Below are 20,759 nucleotides of genomic sequence, written 5' to 3'. Positions count from 1 at the left end.
GAGGGAGGACATGCCAATATACTAAAATCAATGGACCAAATTGTGTGCTATCCGGAGAGTGCTTTTGGCCAGGGGATGGAAGTGACCTGGGTTTGGCTGAACAGGGATCGATTCTCCTCTCTCTTGCTATTTATGCCAATGTATATTTGACATCAGTCCACAGAGAACAGGCATGAGTACAAGGGCAATTGGCCCCATAAGATTTCTATTCCATCACTACCTCAGGCAAGGGGGAGCTGTACCTATGAGGTGCTTCACCTCCTAAGATAGACCATCTGCAGAAACACTGGGGCTCTGTGTGGAGTCTCTGGCTCCCATGACAGCATGGTCCTGAAAGGAGGGGGGAGAAAGCAAGGAAACTTGGCTCAGGCCTGTCTTGAGTAAAAGCCACCATTGCAGATGAGCTGAGTTTACCCCCCAAAAGTTCCTCTTTTCATTACACTTTTCAGTTGGAAGAGTCAGAGGGAGTATTTGTGTTGGCTTCCTGCCTTGGCTGTGCAAATCTCAGGGGTGGGGAAAATGTTAGTAAACCAGCAAGTATCCAAGAGCTGGAAGAAAATAGGTTGGGTTGTCAGAGTCTTTTTAATCTCTTCTGAAACATACTCCCTCTAGGAACAGTTTCCCATTTGGAACAGGTGCCTAAAAAAAACCCCACCAAATAAATCAAACCCAAACAAACACCCCAAAAACCCTGAACAAAAAAAGCCCCACTGCAAACTTTAAGTCTGGGTGATTGCCTACATCCCCAAATCCCCACCTATGTATGTAGCACATCTTGTCGGGACTCTGCTGCTCCATGCTGACCATACTGTGTCCATTCCTGCTCGCTGATGACGCTCCACATGCTTTCACCCTCCAAAGCACCTGAAGGTGTGAAGACAAAGTTCAAATTCAGCTGCCAGAAAGAGGAGGAATGTGTATCAAAACCAGCCCAGGAGTGTACTGCTCCACTGTTTCCCAGAGTAGTGTGGGCATCACTGCTGTTGTCTATGAGAAAAGCCAAAAGGCAGCCTCTTCTGTGTCCCTGGCACTGGGACGCTATGCAAGGTCCCAGCCAATGGAGCAGACTCTGGTTGTTAGCATGGCAGACTTTGCAAATAGTTTGTACTGAGGCTGGTAGCTGGAGGGGTCTGCTGTTGGCCTGAGAGGGAATAAGGGAGTTTTGATTTGTAGCATTGGCTTCTTGTGTTGTTCTCTGATGTTTTTTGAGCACAGAATCAGATTTGGATTCAGGGCAGTGAAGGAATTGTGGCACGGTTCTGTCCTGGGTGGGCAGTTGCTTCCTAATGCAGGCTGGAGCACGCTGGTGCTGGAGCTTATTTCTCCATGGGGTTTCTGTGCAGCAGCAAGCATTCCCAACATACAGGTCTCCTGGTGGCCACTGATCCTTGTGATGTGTGTCACCCTCCTCAGATGCAAGCTGGTATAATAGTGGTTTCACGAGGGGCTACTCTGAGCTGTGCCCTGAGAGTTTTTGGGGCCCAGTGGCACTCCAGCAGCTCTCTAAAGAACAAATAGACCTTTAGTGCTTGAGTGCAAACAGCAAGTGGTAGTCAGTGAGGTGTCCCACCTCAGTAGGAAAGGGGGGTCTACCCCTGCCCTCCCATCCGTTATGGATATACAGCCTCCCACTCAATGCAAGTCTCAGCGCTGGTGAAACAGTCGTGTTGTTTTGTTTGTGCGTGTTTCCATAACCTAAAAATAGGAGCTCCAAGTATCTCTTGGGACAGACATGCTCCTGAACTGGATGTTGTGAAATGCTGCTTGAAGTGTTCACTGGTTTGGGACGGGTCCTCAGCTGTCTGTCTCAGTGGCACTTCACAGGCAGCAAAGCTACAGCATTGACCCTACTGATTCACCAGAGGAGACCTCAGTTCTGGTTCTTCTCCCTTTAGACTTCCTCTTTTTAGCTGGAGGGGACCATATAGGTTTCATCAGCACCTTTATAGCAGGGCCCTTGCTAATGGCTGCCCCTGGTGCACGGTGACAATGCAAATAAATAACAACACTCAGATGGAAAATTCCACAGACAAACTGAAATGGATTCTGAAATTCCTTTCAAAGTGAGAAAGCAACTGTACCTCAGCAGAGAGCCTGCAGTGAGGGGATCCATCATGCATAAAGGAGTAGAGAGCAAAAGGAGCATCTGTGAGTGCTTAATTCAAATGCTGAGGGTCCAGAAAACTTGGTGAGCAAGATTGTATTTCACATGATTTGGAAGTGTACCAAAGAGTAATGGAACTACATAGGAAGCAAAAGATATGCTATACGTGGCTGCTTACCCTTTATGGCACCTGAATTTCCTGGGTAACTCAACTCATCATGAAATGTCAGCGTGGAAATGAGATACACTCACATATGAATTCTAGCTGATGCTGTTAGTTGCCAAATGTTATGTGGATGCTGCAGAGGAGGAAAAACCTACTTTCCATACAAAGAAATACTCACCGTGATTGAAATGCATTTGTATTTTCAAAACATGATTAGCAATGCTTCTCTCATTTTTGTGTCCATCTGGGGATTGCCACCTACATCCTTGCTTTTTCATTAGATGAGGAAATAATAGTTTTCATATGGTGAGAGAGTGAAATTACCTCATAGGCCTTCTCTGACACATGTAGCAGATCGTACCTTCTCCCTCAGTGACAGAGTGAGTCATTTTGGAGTAAACTTGGCTGCTTTGTAATGAAATGAGCAGGGAATAGGGTTGTGTTCTTTTTGAAGCAGCCTGAAAATGGGCTCAAATAAAACAAAATGAGTTCAGCTGTTTGCATCATGGCTTGTTCCTGTTCCATGACTGTTCTAGCAACTTCAGCCAGCAGCTCCCAGCCCTGCTTGCTGCTTGGTCCTTCACATCAGCCCTGCCTTGTGCCAGGGCAAGGACCTCTTTGCTGTGCTTGGGAGGCTTGGGAGCGAGCTCTGCCCATAAGTCGGGGCTCACCACATGAAGCTTCTCTTAAGAATTGCAGCTGAACTATGGGAGAACTGAACCACAGAATCATAGAATAGCCAGGTTGGACCTTAAGATCATCTAGTTCCAACCCCCCTGCCGTGCCATCCCGCCAGTCCCATGTGAGCTATGCCACAGACCTTGGGAAGGGCTTAAACACTCTTCTAATAGCTACATTATAAAAGCAGGTCAAAAGCTGCGAGAGGAAAACGATCGTGAACATCATTTGCAGTGTGTTACCATTTCTCGTGCCCGTAGTCCCAGACATCACTCCAGTGGGTCAGGTAATTGCAGGAAGATCCTTGTGGCTATGTTTGCAAGCTCCTGCTTCTTGAAGGACATGATTAAGGTGCTTCAAAACACCTCCAGTGTGTCCATCTTCACTGTGCTGTTAGTCAAGGGCTGTGCACACTTGTGGGAAAGCTCTAGAAAAGAAACAAATGTAGGTGTCCAAATTTCAACTTCTCTTTATTTTTCTAGACTTGCTTTGGTTGTAGACACCTCTGGAAATCCTTAGCCACAAAGATGTCCGGTATTACAGATGCCAGCCTGTCTCTGGGATCTCCACTGGCACCTATGACATGAGGTTTATATATATATATAAAAAAGGAAAGATAGGAAAGATTAAGACTCTCATAAAGCTTTTGCATGCTGTAAGGCAAAGCCTTTTGGTCAGTGAAGACTAATGGAACACACTAGGTGCTATAGTCTGTTTTGTTTTTGCTGGCTGATCTTGGGCAAATTACTTCCATGTAACTGAGCCTCCTTTTTCATTTCCTCCTCCTGTAAAAGAGAGGGATGCTGAGCATTGTGTGTAGTGAGGCGCTTGGATGTCATGGAAGTCAAAGCCTTAAAGTTCTTAGGTTTAAACCTAGTAAATTCGGTTATCTCAGCTATGTGCAGTTTCTAAGTTGTTTGGTTTAGAATAAAAACTTGTGTTAAAATTCAAGGAATATACTCCCTAGAAATGCACACTTGCTGTACAAAACCAGTATGACATTCACTGTAGAAACTGGTCACTTCAACTTAACCTGGCCAACCCTGTACAAAGCATGTGTAAAACTGAAATCAGACACTTTACCCTCTGGATGCCTCATAAGATTGATCTGTGCAATCTGCAGTTGAAGAGGTGAGGTAAACCTGAGACTGTGGCTGCAATTGCCTCTCACTTAAAATATGATGCTTTGTTGTGAGTGATTAATGACCAGGGAATCTCTCACAAACTCTGTTTGTGGAGCTGGTTTGCCTTTTGTGTCTCTCCCTAGTGCTGAGCTCTGGCCACAGTTGGTTTTGATAAACCCTGAGATTCCCAAGCTTTGCTTTTCTGCAGAGTGATGCTATCATGATTTATGAAAAGAATCAGCTCCTGGAGTTTGTTTTGCTTGGCATGCAGACAGCAAGACTCCAAAGCCATTTTTTTTAATACAGAAACATTAGGTGGGAGGCTTTATATTGTGCTGCTTGAGTGGAAAACTTTGTGGCTAAATTGAAAGTAATATTTTTCCATCTGAACCGACCTTTATGCTGATATATCCTCTGTCATCTTGGGCTCTTTTAAACTGTGCCTACCTTTACAGGCTTATAATTGTCCTTTATCACTTGCAAAGGAGACAAAAGTACTAAGGACCTTGTCAAAGAGGGACACCTATCCCCTTTGGAATTAAATGGGACAGTGCTTTGGCCTGACTTCCAGCACCACCTGTGCCACTGCCACATCTCTGCATTGCCCCTTCATCATTTGGGCATGCTGCGTCCACCTGCCTTGTGTTTCCTGAAGGCACTTGGGGTGAATTCCTCCTCCTCAGCATCTCTGCCATGTTTAGCCTGGCCCACTGTTGGCTTTTGGCAGAATTGGGACATTTAGCTGCTTGATAGGGGAAGGGAGTTGCAGGAATAAGTGAATTTGTGATGCTCTGAAAGGGAAGACGCTTTGTGTGGTTTGGGAAATGGGCATTTTGAAAGTAGCGTCGTTCATAAAAAATAGTGGAAACAGAAAATAGTGGAAACAGCAGTAGAATTGTGGAAGGAATTCTGAAGAAAACTGATCATAAGAACTTGCTGAAGCAGATTTTTAAGTGGACTGTATCTTTCTGCCCAGTCTGAGCTCTTGGTAATGGCACAATGAGTAACAAGCATTTCTAACTATACAGTTAGGCAGAGGCGCTACCTGTTCTGCATTATAAACCCCATACAGAACCCGGGGCAATATCCCTCATGCTCTAAGCTTATCAGTAGGGTGGTTTGTTGGTTTGATTGCTTGTTTCCCAGTGGCAGTATTAACTATTTAAAGGCAGTTTGAGACATACGGTTTATTTCATCACTGGAGATGGCCCAGATGCTTCTGACATCGTTTGCTTTTTGTTCACACCGGAAAGGAAATTCATTAAAATGAAAACTTCCTGCAGAATGGTTCATCACAGTAAATGGTTCTGGGAAAACCAAGTGGGTGTCTCCCATCTCCCCTCAGGGCTGCAGGCTGCTGGGAGGAGAAAATGCTGGGTGGAGACTGTGCCATCTCCAAGGTTAATATCTGCCCCTGTGACCCTGGAATGTAATTACCATTCTATGTGTGCATCTATGGGAGCTTCAGGTCAGTGAGTCTGAAACAGTGTGAGCTGTAAGCTTACCAGCAGCAAATGGGAGGTGGATGTAGACTGGGATATCTGGGGACCTCAGACTTGCTTGTGTTGGGGTACAGTGTAAGAGGGCAGTGTTCAAGGCCAGGCTGGACAGAGCCTTGGGTGACGTGGTCTAGTGTGAGTTGCCTTTGCCCATGGCAGAAGGTTGGAACTGGATGATCTTAAGGTATTTTCAAACCCAAACCATTCTATGATGTCACCTCATCCCTCGTGTTTGGGGAAGTAGCCTTTAGAATAAGCCACCTCCTGAAAAATGCCCAGGAATTGCCTTCAAGCAGTTTAGACAAAGCTAGTTATCAAGTGAAAGATGTGGATGATGAGGCAGAGGCTTCTCCAGCTTTGATTTATCGGTAACACAATACCCTTTTTCACTAACAGTGCTCAACCCTGGTCAGTATGTTTCAGTGCAGCCCTAAGCAAGAGCTGTTCATCAGCTGAGCTGACAGTAGCGAGTTGCTTTGGAGCAGTGGTGCAGTGGGGAAGGGGATCCTCCACTCGCTGCTGTGTCGGTTTGGTTCACAGAGCAGTTTTGGTGTGTGCAAGCAAGAGTCTTATGAGAGGAAACAAGCAGAAGTTCTGTTCTGTGCCTCCTGGCATCAATTTCCCCATCCTTGGAAATCCAACCCTTTGAAAGCAATTTGTAAGTGTTAACTGAAGTTGTCTGCATTTCATAGTAAATCACATCCTATTATTTTGAAGTTAGCAATCCACTGTGCTTTGTTACTTGCACCAAAAGGTGGGGTAAAAATGTATCTCTCAGTGATGTTTTAGAATGAAGCAGAGAAAAGGAATGATGGCAATTGTGTGGGCTTAGTTGTAGACGTAGAAAGTGTTCCTAGTTTTACATGGTAGAATTGGCTGAGGAATCCTAAGGAGCAAAAGGTGTTCTTGCCCAAACCCAGATGAATGCCATGGGATTCAAGTGGCCAGTTCCCTTTAGGTGCGTTTGCAGATCCCACTGTAATATTAACTGTGCTTGTAGCTGTATAAGAAAGTTACAAACTCCATAAAGCACATTTGAAACAATTCATTTGTGGATCACCGTGAGGCAAAAACTCTGAATCAATTTCCCCATGTTTTGGAAGCTTCCAAACTGCCTTTTCCTTCTTATTTTTTCCAGTACAGATCACTTGTATGAAACCTGTTTGACAGCCTCTGAGTTTTAGGCCAGAAAAGGAAAGAAATATATGAAGAACAGCTTTCATTTGGACTGTGTCTCAGCAGGCAGTTTACTCCTATAAGGTTAAGCTGACCTGGGTTGTTCCAGCAGGCAGAAATGGTTTATTTCATAAAGGGATGTTAATCAACCTGTCTCAGCTTTTCAGCAGCTTTTAGAAGCTGCCTTCTTCTGCCTTGTCCAATGCACAGTTCACAGCAAGAGAGCTTGGTTCTTTATCTTTTGTATCTGAACAACTCTTATTTGCATCAGCGTAGGTTCTGGTTCACGTTAAGCAATATGATTTCAGTGACATTATAGTGGTTTAAAACAGGGAGGCTGAGCTATATTGCTTATTGGGGATTCACACAATGTTTGGAAATCACTTAAGGTTAGCACTGTGCATCTCCTTCAGTAAGAGACATTCCACCTTTTGGAGTTAATTTGCACCTTCCTTTTCCACATGTTTCTCTTACCTATTGATCAAAATATTTGCACTATCCATATAAACACTCCAAGTTTTTCCCCAGTGCATTATTTCCTCACTGGCTCCTTTGGAACAGTGTCAGGAATGAACTTGTTTCATTATTTGTTTCAGGTTATTTCTGGGACCATGCATAGAATCCCCATAGAGCCTTGCTTAATTTTCCTCATAGGTGAAATGATTTTCTTGCTTGCTGTTACACAATATGTTATTGGCTTCACTTTGGAAATGATTTTACTGGCTTTCACACATTGTGTACAGTTGTTACCCTGCTATTAGAGCTCACTCACTTTAACAAAGCAAATGGCTTACAAAGCATCCCTCAGAAATGTATATATAACACCGTTAGACTTCTCTAACACTTCTTTCACTCATGAGCTTCACTGCTTCGCTCTGGGCCCTTCACATGAATGCTTTTATAGGCTGTGTGGGGCCAGTGGCCCACGCAGTGTTTCTGTAGGCCTTGTAGATGTGTTCTGTGGATCACCACTTGGTGTAGCAATACGTGTAAGCATTTCCGTACCTTCCGCTAATATGTATGGAGAGTTGTTGTTGTTCTCCTGGCTATATGGAAAACTAGACAGCATTCTTGATTTCCAGGGTCCTTCCTTAGCCCTGTCACACTGCAGACTTTGCTTGCCTGTCTCTGCTGTTGTCCTTTTTAAATCCTCATAGATTCTAAGGAGTGCAGTGGTTTTGGGGTGCATGCTTTGGTCTAGAGGATGCTTGGGGGTTTTCAGTCTTCCCTTTCCCTTGGCTCTTGGCAGACCTGTGGCCAGTTGAAGTCAAAGCAGCCAGATGAATGGCCACAAAAGTCCCTGGTTGCTAGTGATGACCTCGTTTGTACCGGCCCCATTCCTGCTGAAATCTCTTTCCCCTGGAAGGAGTAACTGTGGGAATGAACTGACAGTGGTTTGGATGATGGGCAGCAGAGTCAGATGCTGGAAAGTCTAGGCCCTTCTGGTAGAGGTCTTCTGTTGAGACTGACACCAGGATGCCTGTGCGCAATGTGGGCAGGGTACCCTGGATGTGGAAAGTATCTGGGGAGGTGTTTGTCACGTGCCTGGACAAAGCTGTGGGTGACCTGGTCTAGCAATGGTGATAGTATCGCTCTAGTTGTGGAGCTGGAATACGGCCTCCAAAAGTGCCCCCCACCTGACATTTCTATGAATCTATGACATTTGTTTTGTTGGAAAACCAAGCAGATAATCATCGTTGCAAATAGAACAGAAAAGCTGTGAAGTAAACCAGAACCATGAAGAAAGAAATGAGATGGGGGAATATATAGATGTTTTGCCACAAATTCTAATGACAGATTTAAGCAGAAAAGAGAGAGACCAAAGACAGGCCTTTAAGCATCTTAAGGGAAATAAGTTGTTTAGTGAAGTTAATGTTGAAGTTAATGAGACTTTACAGCAAGATTACAGAAGCATCTGTCAAAAGCTGCAGTGACAGACATGTTAGTAAAACAATAGCCAGAGAGGTGAAAGAGGAACAGAAATGTGTTAAAGCTGGTGCTGTTGTAGGCTGGAATGGGTGAAGTACAATGTGAAGGTTGTGAAGCTTATTCTTTAATAGCTGTTTTCCAGAAGTGATGTCTTCCCTTCAGAGACCTTTGAAGACAAATCATTTTGGCTAAGGAGCCCTTGGAACCTCTCTGTACAATTGACATAAAGACAAATCCCCATTGCTGTGCCACTGTATTCCAGCTCCAGGGAGGTGGAATCCTGCTCTGCAGCAGAGGGTGGTGACCTAAAGTGCAGGCTGTCTTGTGTGCCAGTGTGTAACACTCCGTGGGTCAGTACCTATGAGCACTGATGATCTTCCAAGAACAGAAAACATTTTCTTGAGAGATAAAAGCAAGAAGAGAGGAGCAAGTGTTCAACAACTGGGGGTAAGGGAGCAGGGAGAAAGTATGCATTCTCCAAGATGCGTTCTTGATGTTATTATGGGTGTTGAGAAAGTTTCTCTTCTCTTCTATTTATACACTGATTTTGATTGACAGATAGGAACCCCAGTGAGGGCAGGCTTCCCACAGCCCAGCCCTGGGAGCTGCTGAGTAAATCCCAGGAACATCGTGTGTGTGACAGGAGCTGTTCAACAATCATCTTCCTCTGGTACGACAAGGATCCATTAAATGCAATTCTTGGGGTCCAGGAAGGGCAAAACAACAGGTGGAGGGGCTTCAAAAAGCAGCTGGAATGTGGCAGCCGATGTCACCCGAGCCTCATTTGCTCCAATAATGAGATACAAAACCAACATGGCATTTACAGTTATGGCATGATAAATGTTCTCCTGCGCTTCGCAGGGGATCACATAGGTTTTATTCCTGTCCATGGAGATTAAAATAATTCGATACGAGGCCTCGTTTTTGTTCACCCCAGTAATGGGCAGGAAGTCTTAGTCATTTGGTGGAGTGTGTGAGTGAACCAAAGCCCCTGAAGTTCCTGTCGTTTGCTCAGCTGTAGTGCAATGCTTGGGCGTAGCTATGGACACAGCATGGCAGAGCAAGGATCCGTGTGCCCTGCGGGAAGCACAGGGCTTTCTGGTTTCTTTGAATGGAGAGATGATCTCCTGCTGGCCAGCTGGCAAGCACAGGAAACCATATGAGGTTCATGTTCCCCAGTGGCCATGGGCAGGTGTATCGCTTCCAGGAGATGGCCTTGATTATTCCATTGCAAGAACAACAAAGTGAAAGCTATCCAAAAGCCAGGATATGGGGAGTAATGCCTCAGTAGCTGTCTTACAGCATGTCCTCTAAAGCTAATACTTGGACCTGATGAAGGATGTACCACCTGTGACCAGAGACTGACAGCTTTTCTGGGATTATTTCCATTAAGAGTTTGTGTCTATCGCATTGTTTTATTAAGATAAACTTGGAAAAGTAAATGGTTTTAAAGTTATCACACACTTTGGAAGGAAAAGGCATCTGACCTTTGTGGAGGAGCAAGAAATAACCTCAGTATGCTGTGACTTAAAATAAGTCAGTTTAATTCAGCGCCTGGCTGAGTCTTAAACCAGGCTACATTTAGGAGCTGTGATTATAGTGAAAATAGACTCTTCTGGGGAGGGTACAGGTCCCATACTGTTTCACAGGCTGCCTCAGGATGTTAACATTTGGTTCTGCTCCACCTGAACTTCAAATGGCAAATGTCTTTGCAGCAGGGAAGAATGGCACAGCAGGAATAAGCCCCTCAGAGTAGGTATTGAGTGCAGTGCTGCCTGGCTAGCACTGGACAGTTGTGTGTAGAAGTGAGGCTTTCCATTTCCAGCAGTTAAGAAAGCACCATTACAGAACAAAGTTAGCTCATGTCTTGAGCTAAAGTAGCTGATTTATCAGACTGATCCAGAACCTCATCCAGTGCCAGTGGATCCATTTACCCCATTCATTGTGTCTAAGCTTTCGGGACACAATGATCATAACCACAAATGGAATAGAAGAGGAATAAGTCTGTGTTGAATTCAGAGCTGGGGAAAAAGCAAGCAAGCACAAAATATCTGTGGTTTGACACAGCAAAGGACAGTCTTTGCTCAGGGATATTTAAGTTGAGCATATTGATTTCTGAAGCAATTAACACATGGTTCTTCATGATCCATTTAACCTTTCTGCCAATGTATGTTCAGGCAATGACAGCCCAAAATCAGGACTGCTCCTGCTTTTACTGTGGTGGAGACTTCAGAGGAGAGAAGAGTTATTATACCAATTTCAGACAGCACGGCTAATGTAATAAGCATCCTATAAAAAGTGAATTTCTGTATTTTAGAAGGAATTAAAGGGAAAGTTGTTGAACTGAAGTGTGAAGGTGATCTATGGCCAGGGAAAACAACTGGTGTATGAAACTCATTGTTCTATTGTTTTGAACAGATCTGAGCCAGAACATCAGTTAGAGGAATTTTATCCTTGAAATGTAAAACTCTCTTCAGTATGGCAGAGGCGTGGAACCCCAAGAGAAAAGGCCAGTGAAAGATTTATCCTAAAGTACAGGATCGTGTGACACACAGTTGTGACCATGGAGTCAGTGCTCTATAATATTGAAAAATGTGTTTTATTTAAGAGTAAGATGGTCTTCCATCTGCCAGGCCTTATCGAAAATTCTGTGAAGTAAATGGAATTCTTTGTCTTAATGGGCCCTTTTAAATGTTTTGGGCAGAATTATCTGAGCTTTCTATAGAGAGATGAACAGAGGAATGAAGACATTTTAAGGTGTTTGTTCTGTTAAGAGTGTCTGTGTTTGTAGGTTTCTGTAGCATACTATGGTGCAAATAAAATGACAGACATCATTTACACAGAAAGGAGATGTGACACCTGTGGAAGGCTCTGTAACCAGAAAGACAAAGTTGTAAGACCAATAGGTTGTACTGTTTAAAACAATATTGGTAATTGCTTTCTCCTGTGGCAGGGAGAAAGCAGACTGCGAAGTACAAGGTTATCCTCCTCCTGTTTCTTGTGTATGTCGGCAGTCATCTTCCAGCAGAGAGACTGTAAGATCCAGCTGGGTCCTGCCCTCCAAAGAGACTCAGATTTGGGCTCCTTCCAGTTCCTACCTTTGACTTTTACTTAGGCAGGCACTGTTGCAATGGGGAAAGATAAACTGGAGCAAGTCCTCTTATTTTCCATGGCTTTTTTTCCTTTCAGCCATCTATAGGATGTGAGTAACCTCATATATGAACCAAGAAAAGGAAGGGAGAGAGGTTAGGAAAGGAGGAGAAATAGCACAGTGAGTCACCCTGTCCACTAGCTGAAGATCTATATTCTGCTCCCTTCTTAAATATAGAACTGATTTCATTCAGTTATTAACTCTTGCCAACTAAACATTTGGTATGAAGGGGGCTCTTGGATGCTGATTCATAGTGATGGTTCTCTAAAGGAAAACTGGAGCAATCATGTATAATGTCTGCAATAAATCTTGACTAAAGCAGAAGATACGTATTTTAAAATGCTCTTATTCAGTGCCTGTCACTTCTGTGTCTGTTAAGCTGTGAGCAACACTAATGACAACTGATAGGTGCTTTTCCACAGAGATTGTCTTGTGGGCTCCAAATCCCACTCGAGTGGCAGGTTTTAAAGGATAACTGGGTTTTCCTTTAATTTGTAGAAACTTCCTAGCATCCAAATAATCTAATAGTGGTTTGATATTCCACCTTTGGAGGCTTACACTGTGCCAGCTGCTCCTGGTAGGTCACCATATTGACACAGACGACCTGTGATTTCAAATGGTGTCTCACCCAGGTAAAGGGGTAATAACCTCACCTTGAAATCAGATAGAGGCATAATCCCAAGGTAAACCAATACTTGATTTCATTCCAGTGTGGGAAATGAGCTGATCTCAGTACATCAGTGATCAGAAGCACCTACTCACTGTAGGATCAGCCTTGCAAGGATGCCACGCTGTCAAATGTTCCATTACCTGTGTGCTGAGGTGCTGAGGATGATGCTGTGTCAGTAAGGTGATGAAAGAAAGTCAGGGAGACTTTGCTTTAGTGGTTTATGCTTCTCCACCATGAGATGCTTCGACAGGAAGAGTGTGAGGGTGTCATTGGAAGTTTTAGCATGGTGCTGGGGAAGGCACTATCATCTTAAGAGTAAATTAATGCAGAGACATGAATTTGAATACTAATAGGTAGGTTAGTGTGTTAAAGAAGAATTTCAAGAATCTGGGCTGCCCTAAATTGTCATGGGAAGAGTTTTGAAACTCCAGGAAATCCCCATACTTATTTAGGATCTGAAACCTAGGTGGAAGTAAATAGTAGAAAATACAAGCATGGCTTGGCATCTCTCCATCTTGCATCTGTGGTGGTGGTTGAAGGTAGATACTAATTTAATGATCTCCTTCCAGGCTGATTGAGTTCTTGGTTGCATGGGGCTTTAGATGCTGAAATCAGTAATCAAACAGTACATCCTGCACTATGGAAAGATATGGTTGTGTTTTGAAAGGTATATGTTGCTCTGTTCCCTTTACCTTGGACAGGCCAACGATACTTGTTCCATCTGGGTTTTCAACAATCACTAGCATTTGTTTCACCTTGCTTGCAAGGCTCCACTGGCAAGTGCAACTATTTCCTTTTGTGGAGAACCTGTGTAATATTTCCAGGATCAACTTTATCTGTCTTTTTAAGGAGCTAAATGCCATGCAGAAGGGGAGGAAAGCTCTCTTCTGAAATTGTGTGAACTTTACCATGTGGGTGGCCACGTCAATCCAGGCCCCTTACTCATAAGGGTTTTGAGTTTAGCCTTATTTGCTGGTTTGGCTTTGTTACTGCTGTGCTGGGGTGGTGATGCAGCAGGCCATAGCCCAGAGCAGATCCCCAGACTCCTTTCTTCTCATGGCTCATCACTTCCTGCAGCTTAAGCCAGGTATGAGCAAAAGCTCATATTTGAATTCCATATTTGAATCGCCAGCTCTGAAAGGGGCTGCCTCAGATTCAGAGGTGTCCATCCCTTGAACCAAATGCAGAAAGAGGCAGGCATTGCAGGAGCTCTGAAGGTCACTTTCCTGGCTGTTTACCTGCCTTATGTTTGCTGAGGTGCTTTTGCCATCAGCGACTGTGACTGAAAGTGGGAAAGCTGCTTTGCCTTCAGACCCTGTCATTCCAATCCATTCCTGTTGTGGGAGAAGAGGCCCAAAACCTTCTGGACGATGGAGTGGTGCAGCACGTGTGGTCAACCTGCCACTGATTCTTGAGTACTGTGAAGGGAGAGGCTTTGCTTTCTCCCTCTAATGCTGTTCTGGTTAAAGAGCCTAGATCCCCATTGGGAGACAAGGGATAAGAAAGCAAGTGAATGGAAATGGGTGCAGCCGGGAGTTCTCAGACCTCAGATGAATGCCCAGACCAACCTGAGGTATATACAAGGGTGTGCTCTGAGCTGGGGGTGGTGGGAGTGCAGGAATGCCATGCTCCAGAAGGAAGGCTTTAAATCTGTTTCCCAAACTCAGGCAGAAAAGCAAAAGAAGCTTGGTGTTTATTTACCTTTCTACCTCACTATTTTGAGGTAAAATCCAATCTGTCTTGCAGAAGTAGCAGACTCTTATTTCTCAAAAGCCCTTCTGCATAAGTGCGTGAGAGAAGGGAGCTTGTTGGCATTCATACCGTTAATTACTCAAATGCAGATTTATGGAGAAAGGCAGTTATGCATTGATTAAATTGCACATCAGTGAAAAGCAGGTGAGCATCTCCTCACCCAACCAGTAGCACTGACTTATCGAATGTGTCTTGGTAAGTTAATTTAGACGACTATAGAAAACTACTGTCATTTGCACTGCAACAGCCTGTTATAAAAGAGTATTCACCGGCAGAGAGGTGAAGCCAGAAGTAATTTGATCTTTGCAAGCATCTGTTTGGATGATTATTGCTGATTAAATTTATTAACAACCACTGGGGAGCACACAACTCACACATCGGATTTACCTTGTGTGGGACGAGCGCTGTGGCAAATCTCTGTCTGAACTTGGAGCAGGAAAATGAAACCCCATAAATCTGGGTGTCGTTTGTTTCTTAGGGTTCACAACAGGTTCTCAGCAAACTGTTAAAAGCACTGGGTTTTTCTCTTTTAGCAGGGGAGGCAGAGAAAACTCTTTCAACTCAGAAGTTTCACAGCCTGCCCTTGGTTTTTGTAACATGTTGTGCTTGTACCCAGGGAGGAGCTGGAGACAGGAGAATTACTGACCCTGAAGAGGGTAATGATGAACTGTGAGTGGTCAGTGCAGTCTGATTCATCTACAGCCTTTATGTCTATCTATGGGAAGATCTGAGGACATCAGATGCTACACTCACCCAATAATGCCAGTTATTTGTTAAGGAGCAGATTCGTCACCATCAGTATGATTAGCAGCCTCCGAAATGAGATCAGGGCTTCATTGTCAAGATAAAGCATGTATCCCTGACCTGCCCAAGCTGAAAAGGACAGAGTAACATACATTTTTCAAATTGCAACCATATTTTTCTACAGTCTTGGTACAAATGCACAGTAAATCCTAGCCTGCTCAGACAGGTTTGAACCAGCTCTAGTTATACATGTGTGGCTATAAAGATCAGTTATGTGTGTACCTCTTGCTGTTAGAAGATCAGTTATGTGTGTATCCTCTCCCACCCCTGGCCAGCAAAGTTACTGGCAAAGCTCTCCAATTATGCCATACAGGTTACACAAATGTAAGTCCTGCTTCATGTAAACACTCTTACTCAGTGCCATGTCCAAAGAGGAAGACCTTAGGCCACAGGACTTGCAATCTGAGTAGATCAAGTGGGATGGTAGAGGTGCAAAGAGTGTTTTTCTTCAGGAGATGCAGTGGCTGTGGGATGCAGCAAGGACCCCCTCAGTACCCCAGTGCCTTGAGACACACAACCTGTCATTTACAGGCATGATTTCTTTGGTGCTTGAGGGATGGGCCAAAGCAGCAGCACTGTGCCACTTCCAGGAGCTGTGATGGAGAGGAAGTCTGCAGTTTTCTGCTACCTTTGGGGCATAGCAGGGCATGCCTGGCATTCAGCAGGAGCTTGGCATATGCCACTCACTGTGTGAACATGAAGAGAATATTCTTTGTGCCATAGTGAGGTAAGGGGGATAACAGCACTAACACAGCTGATCCCTGGTTTTCTAGCCTGCATGCTTTCCTTTGTATTTGGCCTTTATTGACGGGAATCGTTCACAAGGATGCTTTGGTTTGGCTTGTAACCTCCCCTCTTACTGGCATTTTTAAGAGATTTGTTAAACGGAACAAGGTTGCCTGCTGCTTGTGGCATGCTTTGTTCTTTCTCTTTTTTCCTTTACTTCTTAGGGCTGTTTGGTGTTTGGCTCTGTGTAATGCCAGATTTTGATTGTTCTCCAAGTTGCTTGGTGGAAGCTTGAAGATGTTGCTGGCCGTTTGGCTGCTTGGTTGTTTTATTGTCCCGTGTCTCAGTTTCCAACTTATTCCTGGGTTGTGTAGCACCTCTCACATATTCACAATATGTTTGCAAAGAAACAAGAAATTGGATATCCAAACTCCAGACTGGCTTATCTTGAGTGCTTAGGCAATGTGGATGTGGGCGCTTTGATTACCTCATCCCCTTTTAAAAGAAGCTGAGATCCCAGTCTCTGTCAGTCCTGCATCTGCCTCCTGGAACTGGCACAAGGACTCTCCGCCTCCCCTCTGACCATGGAGCTATGGTACCCAGAGCTGCACCATGAATGTGTCTCCCCTGTGTCACAGCACCTGGGGCCAAAAGGGGGTTTCAGTAGTGTTTTGAGAGGGGGTAGGACCAGAGACACCATGTTCCCTTCTCTGTTAGTTCTTCTGTAGAGAGTGACATTTTGAAACAAACGAGTGGCAAATGCTTACATGATAAACTGATAAATTAAGGGCCCAAATCATCCTTCTCCCATTTCCACAGGGAAAGGCTTCAAAGTTGGTTTTGTAAGAGAGGCAGGGCATTCCCCAGCTGCCCTGGTAGAGTACACACCTGGAGCTGTGCCCTTCCTTATGGGTGACATCAGCCTGAGTGTTTGCCTGAGCAAGGCAATGCATTTATGTGACATACTGAAGAAAGTGAAATGTGCTCTCTGCAGGCAACCTCGTGCTGTAAAACCTGGGAGAACTTGAATGCTTCTCCTGCCCTGCAGTAAATGATATACTGCAGTCATTTTCCATGGTGAGGGAATTGCTAACCTAGTAGAGCCACCACTGATGTTAGCAAGCGTGAAGTTATTCTCCGTATGCATGTACTCGGTTAGCATGTCCCCTAATTTATTATCTGCTGGGGTGAGCTAGTCAAATTACAAGGGCATCACTATGAAAGCAGCAGCATCATCGGTTAGGTTATGTGTCCTTGGCCCTGCAACCAAGTTCAAGCTAACAAGGAGCTCAGGCTGAGCTGCGTATTCTCGCTCTATATATGTGTGGCTGGCTTAACTGCCTAATAACCGGGCTGCTGCTTTCTGTGTGCTGCAAGTCTGGTCAGAGCTGCAGCTGCAGCCTTTCTGTGCCTGTTTCAGCACTGCCAGCCACCTTAAGTGTCCCAATGGAGTCCTGTGTTTGTGCTTTCCTTTATTAATCTCATAGTCTTCTGAAGGAAAGACTGTTCATTTGTTTGCTTGCTTTTTCTGTAGACAAACAATACCCTTCTCCTCCTCCAAATACCACAAATAACCCTCTTCTCCTGTAACCCCAAATCCACCCCTGAACTCCCTCCTTTCAAATCACAGGGGGAATGAACTGCCTTGGGAAGTAGTTTGAATGAGGATTTCAGGATGGCCCATTAAAGATGCAGAAGAATCCTCAAATCTGGACTGGAATGAGGCTTCTGTTTCTCCTATGTAACTGAAGTTTAGTTGTAGAGTTCTGTCCTAAGTCCTGGTCTGCCCCTCCAGGATGGTATCAACCTGGTAAGTGCAAATAGTAAGTCCTGTGCAGGAATCAGGGATCCTTGGTTTGTATCAGAGGGAAAGGGACAGTGTTACATTGCTCAGATCCCACTGACTTGCAGGGAAGTTGTGCATTTGATGCAGCAGAGCCTGTAGCTTGTCACTCACACACATGAGCCCAGGTGGCTGAGGTGAAGCCTATGAAGATGTAGATGGCAAAAGATTTGTTAAAGTATCACATGGCAAGTGTGTATTATGTGTCTCGCTGTTCTGCTGGTGAAGGAGCCAGAAGATGAAGTCCTTAGGGATCAGTTACTGTATGTGTAACCCTTCTGCCAAGCCATGACTGGCAGCAACAGGAGCCAGATTCAGATTTTACCCCACCCAAAGACCCTGTGCTCAGGGGACTGATTTTCCTGGCACAAACAATTGCCTGGAGAAGCAGAAGGCAGAGGCAACAGGAGAGTGTCCAAATATATTCTTTTTTCCTGAAGAATGTCTAAATTATAAAGTTTAAACCAAGTCCCTCTTCCCCCTGCTTCCTCCCACTGGCAATCTCATTCCTGTGCCCTTGTTCTGGAGGGCTTTGGAGTTTTCTCTCTTTCCCTGCACCTTGGAAGAGTTGGATGAAAAAATGGAGCTGACCAGCTCAGGCTTCCCTACACTAACTGCAAACTGATGTCTGCTCCATAGAATCATAGACTGGTTTGGGTTGGAAAGGACCTAAAGATCATCCAGTTCCAACCCCCTGCCATGGACAAGGCTCTTTGTTAAAAAAAAAAAAAAAACAAATACAGTAAACCCCCGAAAATGTACATAAAATAAATGTCTTACAAGACCTGGATTTATTTCCCTCCCTCCTGAAACTGAGAGGTTGCTTTTTCTCCAGGCCCATTGCAGTCAGTTGGGTTGAACATTGCCCACGACAGCGAGGCAGCCTCTGCCCTGTGGTGAAGGTGATTGCAGGCACCCATACAAACTCCATAGTAGGAGGCAGATGCAGAGACCCCCAGGCAAAAAGGTGTCAAGGATGGTGGCAGAAACAAAAGCAAAGGTGATGCCCTTCAGGAGGAAGGCTTTGCTAAGCTTTGTTCTCTGTGCTTTAAGAAGAGAGAGAAGTAAGGATAAGATGCAGAAACATCTATGAAACACTTATAGTAAGAAACCAAGAAAAAGCCTAAAAGTAGCTTTTGGCAGCAGATTCCCTCTGGTGTATGGAGAAGCAGGACGTTCCATCTTGTCCCCACATTCTTCAAAGGTTTTACTGCTTTCAGTTTGTCTTCATACCTGGGATGATTTTAATGGTGTTGGCATGCAGATGGAGAATGTGTTCTCTTGGTATTCAAAACAGTCCCAAAGGGACAGGGGTGGAAAGGAAGAGAGATGCTGTGAGAGCAGAGCTCAGCTGAGCTGAGATTAAGCAGAAGGGAAAGGGGAGTTGAGTGGGGAGGGGAGAAAGGGAGAGGGGAAAAGCCAGGGAGATGTACGGAGATGCGGGGCTGGCTTTTGTGAGTGCCTTTTTGGGTCCCCAAATCCATCCTAGTGATGAGCACAGCTGGCTTTGTTGGCTCAGCATCAGTAGTAGGTACAGAGTCAGGCCCCAGCTCCCTTTATCCTATTTGTGGTACTGATCATTTGGGATAGTTTTAAAGGCAAGCAGTTCTTGAATTCATACATTTTATTGTTGTCCTTTTTCATGTTTCAGAGACAAAGAAAAACGTAGTCTGGGAAGTGAGCATACCTAAAATCAGCCTTTGATTGCTCCCTGCGTGACTGTGCTGTGCAAGTTCCTACATCAGGTGCTCAGTGGTACCTCCTGGCTGCGTGAGATAGAGTTTGGTGGCAGTGCTTTGGCTGGGTCAGGGATGTAACCCTGCAGGCATTTAACATTCTCAAAGCTTGATTAACACTGAAGGGAAAACTGAGGTGCTTTAGCTCACTTCTCATGCATCAAATGCGTGTAAACACGCCGTGAATGCACAAAGAAGAATAGTATCAGTGATGTAACACTGAGGCATTGGTTCACTGACTCTCCAGTGTTATTCAACACATCTTCCTCAGCAGAACGATGTTACTGAAATGGGATTTTATTAAAAGCCAGCAGCTCAGTGTATTGTTCAGCATTCAGAGCAACATCTCCATTTCTTTTCTAATGCCGTGGTGCTGAAAGCACATCCCATTTCAAAAGCAAATGTTTAACTACAAATGTAATTTGGGAGAAAATAATTCTCTCTTTATTTTTTTGGCCTTTCTGAAATCTGCTCAAAGTGTGCACGTAAGCAGAGTACCCTTTCTTGCAGGGATTTAAGTCTTTTTCTTTCAAAGGAGCTGCATAACAAAGTTGTTGGAGTGATTTCTCCCCAGCTATTCTACTCAGTGGTTCCTAATTACCCTCAGCATTTGAAAGGTGAATGGTACTCTTATATAATCAACATTAATAATTCAGCTTAGCCCAAGAAAGCTTATTGCAGCTAGTCCTTTGATGCCAGAAAACCTCTACTAAAACATTCATTCTCAATTTAATTCATAAGCTCCTAATAAAGCCAGTCCAGGCAAAATCCTTTAACTTGGCTCCTGTGGTTAAAAATGTAGCTGAAATGATTTCAGGTGGTAAACAGGTATTGTGAATTTTAGGAGAAATTTACTTTTCAGCTGTGTTTCTGGTCCTCAGGATTGACTTTTTTTCTTGGGTGAATAGAAGATTCCCTAAAAATTAGGTGTATGCAAACACACTTTCTTCTTCCTTTCTTTCTGATGCCTTCTTTAACTGCCCTCTCTGGTGGCAGTGATGCTGTGTGATCAGCATAAATGGAGGCGAGCAGCCATGATGTTCCTTATAGCACAAGTGTGAAGGGCCACACAAGATTTCCAGAGTCACTTTCCATCACATTGAGCCACCACAACCTGCTGTTAGAGAGTCAACATGCTTACTGGAAGATAATGATCTTGTGCTGTTTTATTAATGGTAGTAACAGGAAGAACACAGTTTTGACAGTTTTGCCAGACCTGCCTATCAAAACTGCCGTGTAGAGAAACTCCAAAACCCAGAAATATTTTACTAGCCTCCATGATAGAGATGACTTTCCATAGGAATGAGTTTTCTCAGGTCTGATGGTGACATGCAGATATGTAGGCGTTACCTAAGCACGGTCCCTGCAATCTGGTATGAACAGAGATCCTCCGAAAGCAGT

The sequence above is a fragment of the Pezoporus wallicus genome, unplaced genomic scaffold (assembly GCF_028554395.1).
Source record: "Pezoporus wallicus isolate ANWC-B61680 ecotype Strahan unplaced genomic scaffold, APGP_CSIRO_Pwel_v1 contig_5231, whole genome shotgun sequence".
Lineage (NCBI taxonomy): Eukaryota > Metazoa > Chordata > Aves > Psittaciformes > Psittacidae > Pezoporus > Pezoporus wallicus.
This window is presented reverse-complemented; position numbering follows the sequence as displayed.